This window comes from Erinaceus europaeus, chromosome 13, assembly GCF_950295315.1.
Source record: "Erinaceus europaeus chromosome 13, mEriEur2.1, whole genome shotgun sequence".
NCBI lineage: Eukaryota > Metazoa > Chordata > Mammalia > Eulipotyphla > Erinaceidae > Erinaceus > Erinaceus europaeus.
Window position 1 is genome coordinate 25,075,819 of NC_080174.1, and position 11,296 is coordinate 25,087,114.

An 11,296-nucleotide genomic window follows, 5' to 3' on the forward strand; every position below is an offset into this window, starting at 1 on the left:
TCACAGAATGGGAGAAGATCTTTACATGCCATACATCAGATAAGAGTTTAATAACCAACATATATAAAGAGCTTGCCAGACTCAACAACAAGACAACAAATAACCCCATCCAAAAATGGGGGGAGGACTTGGACAGAATATTCACCACAGAAGAGATCCAAAAGGCTGAGAAACACATGAAAAAATGCTCCAAGTCTCTGATTGTCAGAGAAATGCAAATCAAGACAACAATGAGATATAACTTCACTCCTGTGAGAATGTCATACATCAGAAAAGGTAACAGCAGCAAATGCTGGAGAGGGTGTGGGGTCAAAGGAACCCTCCTACACTGCTGGTGGGAATGTCAATTGGTCCAACCTCTGTGGAGAACAGTCTGGAGAACTCTCAGAAGGCTAGAAATGGACCTACCCTATGACCCTGCAATTCCCCTCCTGGGGATATATCCTAAGGAACCCAACACATCCATCCAAAAAGATCTGTGTACACATATGTTCTTGGCAGCACAATTTGTAATAACCAAAACCTGGAAGCAACCCAGGTGTCCAACAACAGATGAGTGGCTGAGCAAGTTGTGGTCTATATACACAATGGAATACTACTCAGCTGTAAAAAATGGTGACTTCACCATTTTCAGCCGATCTTGGATGGACCTTGAAAAAATCATGTTGAGTGAAATAAGTCAGAAACAGAAGGATGAATACGGGATGATCTCACTCTCAGGCCGAAGTTGAAAAACAAGTTTAGAAAAGAAAACACAAGTCGAACCTGAAATGGAATTGGAGTATTACACCAAAGTAAAAGACTGTGGGGTGGGTGGGTGGGTGGGGAGAATACAGGTCCATGAAAAATGATGAATTAAATAGTGGGGGTTGTATTGTTAAATGGGAATCTGGGGAATGTTATGCATGTAAAAAAAAAAAAAAAAGAAGTAGAAACGCAAAGCAGAAATTGACTGAGTTTGGAGTATGGCACCAAAGTAAGAAAGCAGAAGTACACTAGAGTTTGCAGTGAGTACCTCCCTAATACTTCCTCTCCACTTTTCCAAGCTTTGGGTCCAGGATTGCTCAACAATTTGTTTGGCTTTGTATGTTAACTCTCTTTTCAGTCACCAGGTTCCAGATGCCATCAGGATGCCGGCCAGACTTCCCTGGATTGAAGACCCCACCAATGTGTCCTGGAGCTCAGCTTCCCCAGAGACCCACCCTACTAGGGAAAGAGAGAGGCAGACTGGGAGTATGGACCGACCAATCAACGCCCATGTTCAGCGGGGAAGCAATTACAGAAGCCAGACCTTCCACCTTCTGCAACCCTCAATGACCCTGGGTCCATGCTCCCAGAGGGATAGAGAATAGGAAAGCTATCAGGGGAGGGGGTGGGATATGGAGATTGGGCGGTGGGAATTGTGTGGAGTTGTACCCCTCCTACCCTATGGTTTTGTTAATTAATCCTTTCTTAAATTAAAAAAAAAAGGTTATCTGGCAGTCAAAATGATGGATCAGTTTTCCATCATAGAATGCTAAAAGTTATGTATTTTGAGCTACCATCATTGAGATTAACATAGTCTATCTTCACCTCTGCTTTTCATTATTATTCTTTCTGAGACTATTTTGAAACCATTGATTTCTACCTGTTTTGGAAGGGAATATTTGACTTCTTTGCTGAATATTTTTATGGCTAACAAAGTAGTAAGTATTGCTACAGTCTGAGATTTGCTTTGGGGATTAACTGGCTTGCTGAGGCTATCTTCTTTCCAGTTAGCATATGGTTAGGAAAAACTGCTGGAAAGCACTGGTGTTTTAATTAGGTAGATCTGCTTGTACTTACATCTACATATTTCACGAATGTACATTTATTTCTGAAGCAAGAAAGAATTGTAAACTGAAAGCATTCTGGGAGGAAACATTTGCAAACAACCAACAAAATTGTAGGTGGTTCATAAATTAGATTCATTTGTAAATGTTTTGATTCAAATATTGCTCTCTGTTATTGATTTATTGGACTTGTCACATTCTCGTGTGTGTGTGTGTGTGTGTGTGTGTGTGTGTGTGAGAGAGAGAGAGAGAGAGAGAGAGAGAGACGTATTCATTACAAGAAAGTTTTCACTGAAGAGCCTTCTATGATTTATATTGGGGTTATTTCCCTTCAATTACTAGTTCATTATTCTCTAGATAAAAAGATGTTCAAGCTCTCTCCATCCTAAAATTATCAAAAGAAGCCACAACAAAACTCAAAAACTCTTTCCAGGACATTGTTTCCTCTTCAGTTAAATTCTTTATGTCTGTCCTCTTTCTTGTAGACTCCCTGCATGTCTTTACCTTTTATTTGTTCTGTAACCAACTGTAATGCCATTAATAGTGATAACACTATCTATTATTTACTGAGTAGACAATGTGTGCCAGGCACTATGCACATTGCATATGTTAGCTCATTAAAGGTGTCCAAGAATCCAGTGGGGTTGGTATCATTAGCAGCCCTATTTGTATAGATGAGAACACTGAGACTTAGAATATGTTAGAATATCACTCTACATACAAGTCATACATGTGTGTGGCCACAGAAACTCCAGTTCATTCTGTTGGCAAGGTCTAACTCACTACTGTTAACCACAGACATACTGTTTCTATTAGCTGACTATAATCAAGTATTGCCACATCACTGTATCTTTTTTTTTTTTTGTCTTCATTTTATACAATCTTCCTACAGCAGTTGCCACTATTGAACCTTGTGACCTTGTTGTATCTTCATTTTTACAATACTATACTATGGTGCTGCTTTCATATTTTTAATCATCCTTTCCAACTTTGCTAACTTATTATTCTCTCTTTTTTTAAATAATGTTTATTTACTAGGTATAGACAGGCAGAAATCAACAGGGAAGGAAGTAATAGAGATGGAGAGAGACAGAGAGACACCTGCAGCACTGCTTTACCATTTGAGCTTTTCCTCTGCAGATGGGGACTGAGGGCTTGAACCTGGGTCCTTGTGCATTGTAACTGTGCTCTTAACCAGGCACACCACCACCTGGCCCTTATTCTGTTCTTTCTTAAATATTGTGCTAATCTGAATTTTTTTTCTTCCTTTAAATGTCTTCCCTTTCTAACTTTCTAAGCACAGTGACTCCTATGTCCTCCAAAGTCATCTCAGTTCTAATTCAGGCATCCTTTTCTCCCGAGCTCCAGGTTCATTTCTACTTATAGACACCACAAACTAGAAATACCCAAAACAAGCTTATTATCTTTTATTCAGAGTCTGTTCCTTCTTCTCCATTTCCTCCCCTATGCTAAATAAAAATCTATGCAAACATGAATGTTAAAGAGTGAGAGAAGGTATTTTTAATCTTTCTTTTATTCCCACATTGAATTAATCACTATATCTTGTATATTGAGTTTTTTCTCTTTTAAAATTGTTATTAATTTATTTATAAAATAAAAAAACCGAAAAGACCATAGGATAAGAGGGGTACAATTCCATACATTTTCTACCACCAGAGTTCCATATTCCATCCCCTCCCTTGAAAGCTTTCCTATTCTTTAACCCTCTGGGAGTATGGACCCAGGGTCATTATGAGGTGCAGTAGGTGGAAGGTCTTGCTTCTGTAATTGCTTCCCTGCTGAACATGGGCACTGGCAGGTAGATCCATACTCCCAGCCTATCTTTCTCTTTCCCTACTGGAACAGGGTTCTGGGGAAGCAGGGTTCCAGGACACATTGGTGGCATAGTCTGCCCAGGGAAGTCCAGTTGGCATCATGTTAGCGTCTGGATCCTGGTGGCTGAAAAAAAGAGTTAACATACAGAGCCAAACAAATTGTTGACTAAGCATGAACCTAAAGGCTGGAATAGTTCAGATGAAGAGATGGAGGGGAGAGACTGTTTTAAACAATGTGTAACCTCAAAAGGGATGAGCTCGAATAAAAATATGAGTTAAAGCAACAGATCTATGGTAAAGTTCAACAGAAAGTAATTACAGAAGCTTCCATCTTCTGCACCCTATAATGACCCTGGGTCCATACTCCCATAGGGATAAAGAATAGGAAAGCTATCAGGGGAGGGGAGGGGATATGGAATTCTGGTAGTGGGAATTGTGGTTTTTGTCAGTGTTTCCTTTTTATAAATAAAAATTAAAAAGTGATATATTCAAAAGGATCTAGGACAAAAAGGGAGCTAATATAGGTCATAAGTGAAAGGGGCACATAGAACAAACAGAAGCTAATGTGTATCCCAACAAAAAGTGTAGCTTCCATACTAAGGTAAAGTTACGACAAATGGCTACCCTCTGTGTAGAATGAAAAGAGTTTTGAATTTTATATGAAAAGACTTGCATTATAACTCGATGTGCCATTGGTCAGAAGTGTGATTCTAGAAAAGCAACTTACGTTATTTGGATCTTGATGTTCTTATCTTTAAATATAAATTTCTAAAAGTTCATCAGTCAAGTCCTACACAGTGGACTTCTTTAAAAAAATTATTATATTTATTTACTTATTGGATAGAGAAAGCCAGAAGTTGAGAGGAAGGGGGAGATAGAGAGGGAGAGAGAGAGAGAGACAAAGAGACACCTGCAGACCTGCTTCACCACTTGTGAAGCTTCCCCCATGCAGGTAGGGACTGGGGGTTTGAACCCATGCAGGTGGGGACTGGGGGTTTGAACCAGAGTCCTGGTGCATTCTAGCATGTGCACTCAACCAGGTGTGCCACCACCAGCCCCCCCCTCAAAGTGAACTTCTTAATAGTTGATTATTATGCACTCTTATTTTCCTCTTAGTAATAAAATCTATGGGACTGTGGAAATAGCTCACCATGTACGGCAATTGTCTTGCCATATGCAAAGCCCAGGTTTGAGCCCATGTTCAGAGATTGTGAAAGGAGCTAGCCATGTTAGAGCACAGGAGTTATGTACCTGAGGTCCTAGAGGGCCCAGGTTCAACCCCTGGCATGCCAAAACTAAGCAATGTTTCTTTCCTCTCTCACTCTCTTAAATCCTTTACATTCTTTATCCAGACAATAATTAGGATTCATCTGCATATCAGATTTCAGGATCAGGCAAAAAACAAAAAACAAACAAAAACCACTAGTATACCTACAGGCCCTTTGAAATATAACTAAAATATACCTACTAGCTATCTACAAAATGGAGGACCCCCAATACTTCATCTGCATTATTCCAGCCTTTAGGTCCATGATTGTTCAACAATTTGTTTGGCTTTGTATGTTAACTCTCTTTTCAGCCACCAGGTTCCAGATGCTAGCAAGATGCTGACTAGACTTCCCTGGACAGATGACCCCACCAATGTGTCCTGGAGCTCTGCTTCCCCAGAGCCCCACCCTACTAGGGAAAGAGAGAGGCAGGCTGGGAGTATGGATCGACCTGTCAATGCCCATCTTCAGTGGGGAAGCAATTACAGAAGTCAGACCTTCAACCTTCTGCATCCCACAATGATCTTGGGTTCATACTCCCAGAGGGAGTATGAATAGGAATAGGAAATAGGAATAGGGAATAGGAAATCTATCAGTGGAGGGGATGGGATACGAAGGTCTGGTGGTGGGAATTGTGTGAAGCTGTACCCCTCTTATCCTATGTTTTTGTCAATATTTCCGTTTTATAAATAAAAAATAATAATAAAAGGCAAAGCAAAATAAACAGAGGATTAACAGCAAATTTAGCAAACCCTGATGAAAGAAATAAAGAAAAGAGAGCACCTCTTCCAGTTTTTCCCCAAGATATATTGAGAATCTTATTTTGCCAATCTTTGTTCTACACACTAGTAATAGTTTTCCCCCCATATTTTAAGTAAATTATGTAAATGGAAAATCTGACATTTTCCCTGCACATGTTGAAGTCAACTTTTATATCCTGTGAGAAATTGCATCTCTGCTTCATGGTCAGGACCCTAGAGTGAGCAGTCCCAGAGCAGCCCTCCCCCACCTCCACCCACCACTCTGTTTCCCTGGGTCACTGAGACATACGTTCTCACAAAGGCAGCATAAGTCCCAGGAACATGTTAGGTGTGGTAGGTCTTGGCAACCTTTAGCCTCCAATCTACAACTTTGGGTTTTGTTCAGTAGTGCACTAGCATACTCTCCTAGGACAAATGCCAACGAACTCTGAGGGTTCCTGGAGGGTGCTAAAATCAGGAACCTTCTTACAGGAAGTGCTTCGAGAGCTACTGCCTGTTCAAGAAAAGGAACTGACAGGTGGAAGACAGTAGAATCTGTTTAGATGTCAATCTACAAGAGTAAATTATTATTGTTGTCAGTATTGGATAGGACAAAGAGAAATGGAGAGAGAAAGGGAAGACAGAGGGGGTGAGAAAGATAGACACCTGTAGACCTGCTTCACCACTTGCGAAGCGACCCCCCTGCAGGCTCCAACGGGGATCCTTACCTGGTCCTTGCACTTTGTGCCACATGTGCTTAATCCACTGCGCTATACCCAACCCCCCATATATATTTTTTGTGATAATAGTTAAGTATAGCTCAAATTCCATACGTTGGAAAATTTTTAAACATGCTCTACTTATAAGTCCACCAAGTTTTCCTTTCCAGTTGTCACTGGGATATCAATGCTGCTAGACAACTTTCCAACTTTTTCAGATAGAAAGACAAAGTGATACTGGGAAAGAGGGAAAGATACCATAATGACAAGGTGTCTTCCAGTGCTATGGAAGCCTGACTGGACCCTGGGTGAAGTGTATCACATAGCAGGTGCATGCCCAGAGGAGCTATCTTGCTTGCCCAAACCCAACAAGTTGAAGTTTAGTAATAAAAAGACTTTGGTTTAGAAAAGACAGAAAGGTCCATAAAGACCCTTTAATTCAGTGCCAAGTGTACAGTGTTCTAAAATAGCTTTCAAGAGACAAAGAAGAATGTTTTTCTGATTCTTTTTTAAATTATTTACTTCTTTTTTTAAAATTATTTTTTATTTAAGAAAGGATAAATTAACAAAACCATAGGGTAGAAGGGGTACAACTCCACACAATTCCCACCACCCAGTCTCGATATCCCATCCCCTCCCCTGATAGCTTTCCCATTCTCTATCCCTCTGGGAGCATGGACCCAGGGTCATTGTGGGTTGCAGAAGGCAGAAGGTCTGGCTTCTGTAATTGCTTCCCCGCTCGCTGAACATGGACATTGACTGATCGGTCCATACTCCCAGTCTGCCTCTCTCTTTCCCTAGTAGGGTGGGTCTCTGGGGAAGCTTCCAAAACTGAACCAAGAAGAACTACAAAACCTAAATGCACCAATCACAGACAAAGAAATTGAAACCGTTGTTAAGAATCTCTCCAACGACAAAAGTCCTGGACCAGATGGCTTCACAAATGAATTCTACAAAACTTTCAGGAAACAGTTAGTATCCAAACTTCTTAAGCTTTTCCATAAGATTGAAGAAACAGGAATACTCCCTTCCACCTTCTATGAAGCCAACATCACCCTGATACCAAAAGCAGATAGGGACACAACAAAAAAGGAAAACTACAGACCAATATCTCTGATGAACAGAGATGCCAAAATATTAAACAAGATCTTGGCCAACTGGATACAGCAGCACATCAAAAAGATTGTTCATCATGACCAAGTGGGATTCATCCCAGGAATGCAAGGCTGGTTCAACATCCATAAGTCAATCAATGTCATTCACCATATCAATAAAGCAAAGCCAAAAACCACATGATTATCTCAATAGATGCAGAGAAAGCCTGTGACAAAATCCAACACCCATTCATGCTCAAAACTCAACAAAAAATGGGAATAGATGGGAAATTCCTCAAGATAGTGGAATCTATATATAGTAAACCTACAGCCAACATCATACTCAATGGACAGAAGCTGAAAGCATTCCCCCTCAAATCGGGGACTAGACAGGGCTGTCCACTGTCACCGTTACTCTTCAACATAGTATTGGAAGTTCTTGCCATAGCAATCAGGCAAGAGAAAGAAATCAAAGGAATACAGATTGGAAGGGAAGAAGTCAGGCTCTCACTATTTGCAGATGATATGATAGTATATATAGAAAAACCTAGATAATTCAGCAGAAAACTACTGGACGTTATTAGGCAATATAGCAAGGTGTCAGGCTACAAAATCAATGTACAAAAATCAGTGGCATTTCTTTATGAAAACACTAAATCTGAAGAAGAAGAAGAAGAAGAAGAAGAAGAAGAAGAAGAAGAAGAAGAAGAAGAAGAAGAAGAAGGAGAAGGAGAAGGAGAAGGAGAAGGAGAAGGAGAAGGAGAAGGAGAAGAAGAAGAAGAAGAAGAAGAAGAAGAAGAAGAAGCAGAAGAAGAAGGAGAAGAAGAAGAAGAAGGAGAAGAAGAAGAAGAAGAAGAAGAAGAAGAAGAAGAAGAAGAAGAAGAAGAAGAAGAAGAAGAAGACATCCAGAAATCACTCCCATTTACTGTTTCAGCAAAATCAATCAAATACCTAGGAATAAAGTTGACCAAAAAAGTGAAAGACTTGTATACTGAAAACTATGAGTCGCTACTCAAGGAAATAGAAACTGATACCAAGAAATTATTTACTTCTTGTTTATTAGATAGAGATGGAGAGAAATTTAGAGCGAAGGGGGAAATAGAGAGGGAGAAAGTGAGACAACTGCAGCACTGTTTCACTACTTGTGAAGCATTCCCTTTGCAAGTGGAAATGGGGGCTTGAACCTGGGTCCTTCAGCATTATAGCATGTGTGCTCAGCCAGATTCACCATTATCTAATCCCCTAATTCATATATATCACTAACTTATTTTTTGCTTCTATAATGTGGAATGAACCCAGGGCCTCAAGTGTGTGTGGTAACCACAGATGAATCTCACAGGACTGATTTCTTTCATTCTTTATTATTTTAGAGAAAGGGAAAGAAGATAGGGAGAAGAGGGGGTGAACCACATCACTGCTCCATCATCCATGGAGCTCCTCCTGCCATCATCCTCCCATGCCCCAGGCATCAAACCCAGGGCCTCACACATTGTAAAATCACACTCTAGTGAGTGATTTATCCCTTGCCTCATCCTCCCCAAGCTAGTTTCTAGTGATCAGCTTTCAACTCACAAACAATTAGTAATACAAATGAAAACATTTGATGTGGTCCAGGAGATGGTACAGCAGGAATGCACAGGACTTGAAAGTGTGAGATGATGAGTTCCAATCCTTACACTTTATGTGTCAGAGTGAGGTTATGGTTCTCTCTCTTGTTACTATATTTGGTAACAAAATTGTGCAATGTTTGTGTTGAAAATACATACATATATATTTACTCATTTAAATACACACATACACACATATATATATATATGAATGGGCTAAGGACCTCACACAGGCAATATTTCACCACTCCTGGGATAGCTTTTACAGTCAGAGAGGGGAGAGAGAGAAAAAAAAAGAGAAGAGAAGAGAAAAGAGAGAGAGAGACTAGAGTGCTAGAGCTTCCACCAGTGCCAAGACATTCTCATCTGGCATCAGAACTCAAACCTAGGTTGCATACTCCCTACCTGGTAAGCTGGCTCTCTGTCCCCTTGACAATATTGTTTCAGTTTTCTTTAGCATGAGAAATTTTTCTCAATAATTTTTAAAATTTTTTATTGCCACCAGGGTTATCGCTGGAGCTTGCTACCCACACTATGACTCCACCACTCGAGACTACTGTTTTCCTTTCTATTTTTATTATATAGGATCGATAGTAATTGAGAGGGATGGTGTAGATAGGGAGAGAGAGAGAGAGAGAGAGGGAAAGGGAAAGAAAAAGACATCCGCAAACATGCTTTGTTACTAGTGAAGCATTCCCCCTGCAGGTGGGATCAGGGATGAAACCTGGGACCTTGTGCATGGTAATGTGTGTGCTTAACCTTGTGCACCACTAACCAGCCCCCTCAGAATAGAACTATGTGTATGAGGTGTCTTGTTTCTTTTGAGGGTTTTTTAAAATTTTTAATTTTTAATTTTTTAACCAGAGCACTGTTCAGCTCTGGTTTATGGTGGTGTGGGGGATTGACCTGGGACTTTGGAGCCTCAGGCACGAGGGTCTGTTTGCATAACCGTTATGCTCTCTACCCTCCGCCCGAGGTGTCTTGTTTCTTAACCAAAAATTAATGTATAATGAGATTTGACACATGAAAGAATTTATAACAGATATGATATATTTTAATAGAAAATCAAATTCAGCAGATCTATTGAGAATTATAGAACAATCTCATTCATGCTCAATGACTAGAGAGTTTTCATTTAGGTAGAACTTGTGATCTAACAAGTACTTTTATCACTCTGTCCAAAGACTAAAACAAGTTATAATGAGCTACTTAATGATAAAATCTATTGGTACATTGCTCAAATAGCAAATGTACTAAACAAATCTCCAGCTGAGAACTGATTAATATCTCTTTATGTAAGCTCTGAGAAGTTTGATGCAGTGAATATATCAACTTTTAATCTACTTTATGAAAATTGTAGTATTACTTCCCAACTTCTTTTTTTCATACTGAGTTACTTATTTTTTCTTTAAGGAAAAGATTGCATTCCATTAAAAGTGCCATGATATAATTTCTAAACTTTTTTCCTGAAAGCTAAAAATTTCTAAACTTTTAAGCTAGGCAAGCATAAAGTTGACTGTTTAGATATGTCAAATTTCAATAAGGCTAAAATGGATGGTTGTGATATTGTAATTAGTTGGTCATTTATTTATCTGCTAAACTTTCAATAATCTGCCCGTCTATTCATCCAGCTATCCATCCATCCATCTATGTCTTCCTTTAATAACTGGATTTCTTAACACTGAGAATCCAAAGAAGAAAGGACAACAGTGTCATCACTGTTAAAGTCAACTGTATAAGTAAATACTTACCTTATATAAGACAGGTTCACTGACTGCATGCACACCTTTTGCAATGTAGTGCTGAAGGCAGAAGGAGATGCATGTCATCTGAAGTCAAAATGTTTCAAGAAGATGCTATTATGATAAGCAACTAATGAACAGGAACCAAAAAGTAGGGACAGAGCAGATGATAATAGGGATCTTAGGATAGAAAGAAGTGAGAAAGTATATTTTAGGTATGTTCCTAGGGGCCTGTAATTTTTGTTGTTTTTGCTTCAGTTTGATAGCTAACATGGAGTTGGACAAAAATATTGTCTGAGAAAAATGTGCCAGAGTTGAGAAAGGGGCTAGAAAGTTGGATTAGGGCAGAGAGTAGCTTCCAATCTTGAATCAAATCTATAAATAAAACTAACTGTTTACCCCATCAACCTGACCCAGGGCCCAATATATATTTAAATTTAGCAGAGGAGCCTATGTAACCTCTGAGTCCCTATTGATCTG